Genomic DNA, 7213 nt, shown 5'->3' on the forward strand with positions numbered 1-7213 from the left:
TTTTTACAGTATTTTGAATATGTAGGCTTTCTCCCAGAAGCATTTCTAGCATTAATACAATCTCCATAATTTTCTCCTGTAATGAATATTATTCTGTAGCTTTAGCCTAGAGAACATTTTAATGAAATTTCAGTGAACTTATTTTAGAATTATTACCTAAATGACAAAAAACAAGTTTTGAATATCTATGGTATATTGTTAACACCTTGGCCATATTATCTAATTCAAGGCTAAATGGAAAATCAAAACTGTGTACTGTATATGACTCTGAGCTATAAATGCAAAACCATGGATTGAGTTAGTTAATTCAGCCAAACACTTTGATTCTGTATCTCAATATATTGTTAATCATTTTTAGTAACTTTCAGAGTCTTTTGTGGCAAGTTTATCACAATTCAGTAACCATTAGATTTTGATCAGTCTTCTCTATAGACATACTTGTTATGAATAAAATGTTTTCTTTTGGACTTAATGCAATTCAGATTTTTTTTTTTTTCAAAATTAAAGACTCACAGAAATCTACTTCAACACTTCCTTTTCCTAAATAAATAAGTTTAGTGAATGAGAAAGGCAATCAGGTATGATTTTGGTCAAGTCCTTATCTTCATGTTGGAACTAAATTCATACTTAACTTTCCCTGATGTTAATGTACAGAGAATGACTAAGTCATTGGAGTAAGGCAAAGACAATCTAATGAGACTGGCAAGAGGAGAAGACAATGACTGTGGTATTCAAAGCACCAAATTCCATGAGGCTGTATCATCTTCTCATGTTGAGATGATCACTGAAGGACTTCCCTGGTAGTCCAATGATTAAAACTTCACCTTCCAGTGTAGACGGTGCAGGTTCGATCCCTGGTCAGGAAGCTAAGATCCCATATGCCTTGTAGCCAAAAACCAGAAACGTAAAACAGAAGCAGTATTGCAGCAAAGTCAGTAAAGTCTTTAAAAAATGATCCACGTCAAAAAAAGACCATCATTAAGATGAAAAGAACTGAAATAGGACTTCATTTGGGATCACTGTAATCCAGTTTTGGTAAGAAATTGTTTAAGATCAATTATTTAAAGTTATAACCAAAAGCCTTGATTCATTCATCACTATCAGTCAGGCAAAAAAGTTTTTGGAGCATATTCTATGTTCCAGGCTTTATTGCAAACTATAGGGACACATGGTGAACTTGAAAAAGCTCTCAAGATGCTTACATTCTAGTAAGAATAAACGTATAATTTTTTTTTAAAAGTAAACATTTGAGATATGCCAGGTACCAATATGTTCTCTAAAGGAGATAAAATGAGGCAATGTAGCAAACAGTGACTGCAGAGAGGCCTTAGCTGTGTGTTGGGTTGAGGACCCTGAGGAGGCGATGTAGGAGATTCAATGAGAGTGATGAGTGGGGCTCCCTGGGCTTGGAGGCATGGCATGGAATTTGTATTTTGTGCTAGATGGGGGATTTCCCATAGAGGAATGAAATATCCTGGTGGACCCTTTCACAAGATCAATCTGATAACTAGATGGAGGATAGACCTAGGGTCAAGGTAAGAGGCAGGTACAAATGCCTAGTACAGGGGTGTAGGTCAGGGAAGAGGGACTCATGGATAATGTAGCAGTGGGAATGGCGAGAAATGGTCAATTTTAGGATATAACATGGATATTGAAATAGCTCATCTGTTATAGAAATGAAAGACAGAAAGGAATAAAAGATGAAGCCTAGATTTTTGGCTAACCAGCTGAGTATCTGAGGAACTTTTTGTTTAGATGAAGGTTTGATAGCAGCATGATTTTGGTGTTGGCAATGGGTGAGCTAAGGATCAAGGCCTCTGCTTGGACCATGCTATTGGAAATGTCTATTAGATACCAAGTGATGCTTTTGAACTGTGGTGTTGGAGAAGACTCTTCAGAGTTCCTTGGACTGCAAGGAGATCCAACCAGTCCATTCTAAAGGAGATCAGTCCTGGGTGATCTCCTTTGGAAGGAATGATGCTAAAGCTGAAACTCCAGTACTTTGGCCACCTCATGCGAAAAGTTGACTCATTGGAAAAGACTCTGATGTTGGGAGGGATTGAAGGCAGGAGGAGAAGGGGACGACAGAGGATGAGATGGCTGGATGGCATCACCGACTCGATGGACGTGAGTTTGAGTGAACTCCGAGAGTTGGTGATGGACAGGGAGCCCTGGCGTGCTGCAATTCGTGGGGTCACAAAGAGTCGGACAAGACTGAGTGACTGAATTGAGCTGAACTAGTAGGATAAGGTATGAAATTAAAAGACGCTTGCTCCTTGGAAGAAAAGCTATGACAAACCTAGATAGCTTATTAAAAAGCAGACATTACTTTGCTGACAAAAGTCCATCTAGTCAAAGCAATGGTCTTTCCAGTAGTTATGTATGGATGTGAGTGTTGGACCATAAAGAAGGCTGAGCACCAAAAAATTGATGCTTTTGAACTGTGGTGTTGAAGAAGACTCCTGAGAGTCCCTTGGACTGCAAGGAGATCAAACCAGTCCATCCTAAAGGAAATTAATTCTGAATATTTATTGGAAGGACTGATGCTGAAGCTGAAACTCCAGTACTTTGGACACCTGATGTGAAGAACTGACTCATTAGAAAAGACCCTGATGCTGTGAAAGATTGAAGGCAGGAGGAGAAAGCGGCAGCAGAAGATGAGATAGTTGGATGGCATCACCTACTTGATGACATGAGTTTGAGCAAGCTCTGGGAGATAGGAAATCTGGCATGTTGCAGTCCATGGGGTCTCAATGAGTTGGACACGATTGAACAGCAACAATAAAGAAAAGCTCTCTGATGATTGTGGTGCTGTTCCCAGGGGCCAATAAGGTGATTTAAGGAGGTGGGGAAAAATCCCACCGTCCAGATTTGTGTGGGAGGTGCAAAGGCAAATGCCTATCCTGTGACAGCACTTTCAGTTTCAAATATATCATTTAAGTGAGTGTGGAAAAAATAAAAATAAAAACCCAAACCCTGGTCCTGCTGAATGTGTGCTAGTGGAGCAGACAAGTTAGCTGAGCTTTCTTCCCCCCATGTCCCTCCTCCTCTTCTGCCACTCCCTCAAAATACTTTGTGAAAGGCTGTATTTGACAAAACAAGAAGGTGGGGAGGCATGGAAGGTTGGGGCCATTTAGAAGATTTACAGAACCTCTCATAAATGAGCGTCTGCATGGTGATGGCTAATGCTGGAGATGGACTGTAGGCTAATTGCCACTGGGGGTTTCACCATTTCAGAGATAAGTTCTGGATCTCTCCCCTTGAACTCTGACCCACACCACATTGCTTCTTCACATCCTTGAATCTGACAAAACAACTTATATCCATTTCCTCATCCAAATTGCTCCCCACTACTCCCTTATGGATTCCCTTGTCTATTTTTTTTTTTTAATTTTTTGCTCTTTTTCCTCCATTTTTCTGCTCTACCTTTTCCTCTCTGTAGTTAAGACATTGCTGCAGGATCCTAATGCTCTTTCTCAGGTTTCATTGGAAAAGACCCTGGGAAAGATGCTGGGAAAGACTGAGAGGGCAGGAGGAGAAGGGGGAGACAGAGGATATGATGGTTGGATGTCATCACCAACTCAATGGACATGAGTTTGAGCAAGCTTCAGGAGATGGTGAAGGACAGGGAAGCCTGGCCTGCTGCAGTCCATGGGGTCGCAAAGGGCCGGACATGACTTAGCGACTGAACAACAGGTTCGTTAGAAGGCACTGGCTCATTTCCACGTATTTGTTGTGCCTTAAAGGACTTTCACCCCATTATTGGTTTAACACCAGCTCTGAGAAACTCTTCTCTGAAATTCCCCTTTCTCTGCCCCATTGTTTTTCCTTTCTTCCTCATTGGCTCTTTGGTGACCCTTTACTTATATATTACTTCCCACACTTAAAAATTCAGGCTTTGTATTACTAGGTAAATTATATTATAGTTTATAAGGTTCCTGCCAGTTAGAGTCCATGGCCTGTCCATTTTTGTACCCTCTACCACACCTAGCCTGTGACATCACTCATCATAAAGGTGTAACTAATGTTGGTTGTCAATTGGATTTATGGACCAGTTTAATTTTACATCTTCCGGGAAATTCAGTTACAATACCATTATCCACTTTGGTCCTATTTTTGTATTCTCCTATTACTCCGTGCTTGCATTAGTCAATTTTGTTTATACTTATTTCCTTCAATTATTACTTAAGTATTTCACATTAGGCAAGTCTTTCCTTCTCAGTTTTACAGTAGACTTACAAAGAGCTTGTCAAAAGCTTCTTCAGTAACTGATGCAGTGTTGATCTCAGAAATTATTCAGTAAGGGTGGTTTGAATGAATTAATGAATGAATGACTTAAGGAATGAAAACACATTCCTGTCTATCTACCTGCTCAGCAGTAGGCATGAATGCTTAGAGTCATATTTAATTCTTTGCTTTTCCACCACCTTCCACCTCAAACCAGTCAAAAAATACTATTGATTTTTGTTTTTCAGTCTCTCTTAACCTATTCTGCATGCAATGAAAGACTTTGTCAATCTTCCCTCAAACATTCAATAAGTAAAGACAAGTTACAAATGAGAAGAACAGCTTACCACCTATAGGGTAACTAAATCTCCTGGAAAGGTCTGTGGGGATCCACACAATGTGTGTGTGCTTTTAGCCTTTCCTTTTTTTTTTTTCATTTGCAATGTTTCCTTGTCATGTGTAAGACTATAAAACAGAAATACTTTTGTCTTTAGCAGCTCTTTCACACATTAATAAAATATCAATTACAGTCAAGTAATTGAAAATCAGTGGCAAAGAGGAATCCTGTAACCTTTAACTATGATATTCCATTGATTTATTAAAAGAATTCTTGATCCTTTATCTAAATGCACAAATACAGATCTTGATGGAATTTTCTAAGGAGTCAGCAGAGGAAGAAGTAGGAAATGGCTCAATGGTTACTTTGGATAAAAACCTACATAAAACATCAATAGCTAAGGAGTCTTCAGTCCACCTAATCACCCCTCCCCACCACCAGCGGCCAATCCAGAAACTAATTAGAGCCTGCAGGGTTACTTAGTGGTTGTGTCCCACTTGGATAAGGACAGTTCTCTTTATTACCCATCTGAAGTGTGAAGTAATCTCACACCATAACCACTATAACAGGGTTGGGTAAATAAACTTGGGCATTTTTTTCCAGTTTATTTACAATACAATCATTTTTGTAGTTTAAAATCTTCATGACTATTGGTATATAACTGTGAGGGTTTATTAATCTTTAACTGTTGACTGGCTGTATGGTCATTATCCCTGGGAAGAAAAGGAGGATCTCAAACTATAATTAACAACAGGAGTAGAAATATGAGCCAGTTTATGTCTACAGTATATTAATAGGATATTGATGATGAAATATCATCATATATCATAATGGGGTTTCCTAGGTGGCACAGAGGTAAATAATCCACTTGCCAAAGCAGGAGATGCAGGAGACGTGGGTTTGATTCCTGGGTTGGGAAGATCCCCTAGAGAAGGAAATGGCAACTCACTCCGGTATTCTCATCTGAGAAATTCCATGGACAGAGTAGCTTGGTGGGCTATAGTCCATGGAGTCACAAAGAGTCAGACATGACTGACCAACTGAGCACATACATCATAGACTTGGATATATATGTTTCTAAAAGTATGATTCTGCTTAATTCAAATTTTCTATTTATTTCAGTGGCTTATATTAATTTACATTATCAAATTTAATAGAAATGAGAAAATATAGGTCTTGAATGTTCTCAATTATTTAGACTGCACCTTCATTTTGTGGTAGTTTCATAGTCCACCAGGATCTCTGCTAAGGACCCTAATGAGAGGTTCAGGCAGGCATGGAGGGAGAGATCAGAGTGGTGATAACCAGCCTGGTTAGGAAAAGAGGGCATAATTCTAAGTAACTGGCTCAAAGGAAATTTCAATTAAAATAAATGTGAGCAACTAAATCTGGCCAGGTAGTAGACAGCTGAGTTGAAAAAATGACACAGAGAAGTTTATTCACTCTTGACAAATATTTAAAAGCCATCTGGTAAACACACAAATTAATACTGTTGATGTTACGTTTGATCCAAAAGTCAGTTCAAGCCGGTCTGATCAATGTCTTGTTTCATTCTTCTTCTTCTCAAATGGTAAAGGTCAACTGTATCCTGTTTTGTGAGATTTCAGCTTCTGTTTCATAACTAAGGTTATCAGGCTTCTGCAGGCAATAATAGGTAAAGTGCCATTTCTGCCCTGATGGTCACAAAGCTGATGTAGGAATTCCTTGAGCCTTCTATAGAGGGCAAATAAAATCAAGGACCAAGGGGGATGAGCTGCAGTGACAGGACTTGTCACAGTGCTCTTTCTATGATGCCAATCAAACCAAAGGGCCCAGGGTCACAGGAAGGACAGCTGACAAGCTCACTGGCCAGGCCTTATTTGACACCTAGACTGTTAAGCTCCTGGCTTCAGTCAGAAGTGCTGGCTCCCTCTCTCTCTCTCTTTTAAATTCCAGAATAATTGCTTTACAGTGTTGTGTTGATTTCTGCTGTGTGCCTTTAGTTGCTCAGTCTTGTCTGACTCTTTGTGACCCCACAGACTGTAGCTTGTCTGGCTCCTCTCTCCAAGGGATTCTCCAGGCAAGAATACTTGAGTGGATTGCCAGGACCTCCTCCAGGGGATTTTCCTGATCCAGGGATCAAACCTACGTCTCCTGCGTCTCCTGCATTGCAGGTGAATTCTTTACCCACTGAGCCACCTGGGAAGCCCACCTGGGAAGTTGCTTTCTGCTGTACAACAACACAAATCAGCCATTAGAATGTATATATATGTATATATATCCCCTCCCTGTTGAGCCTCCCTCCCACCCCTCCATCCCACCCGTCTAGGTTGTCGCAGAGAGCTGGGTGGGGCTCCCTGTTGTACAGCAGCTTCCCACTAGTTCTCTGCTTTACAGATGATAGCATATATGTCAGTGCTACTCTCTCAATTCATCCTACCCTCTCCTTCCCACACTGTGTCCACAAGCCCATTGGGTAGGAATAGAGATGCAGATGTAGAGGTGTTGGCTCTTTAAGTTTGGCCCAGGCCTGGGTCCCTGCTATGAAATGAGAAATCTGCAATTCAAAGAAAGACAATTTGGGCAATGGTATTCATTTCTATAAAATGAGACCAAAAGACCCCTCAGGGCCCATGTAACTCAGCATCTTTCTCACACCCTAAACCATTC

This window comes from Budorcas taxicolor, chromosome 5, assembly GCF_023091745.1.
Source record: "Budorcas taxicolor isolate Tak-1 chromosome 5, Takin1.1, whole genome shotgun sequence".
Lineage (NCBI taxonomy): Eukaryota > Metazoa > Chordata > Mammalia > Artiodactyla > Bovidae > Budorcas > Budorcas taxicolor.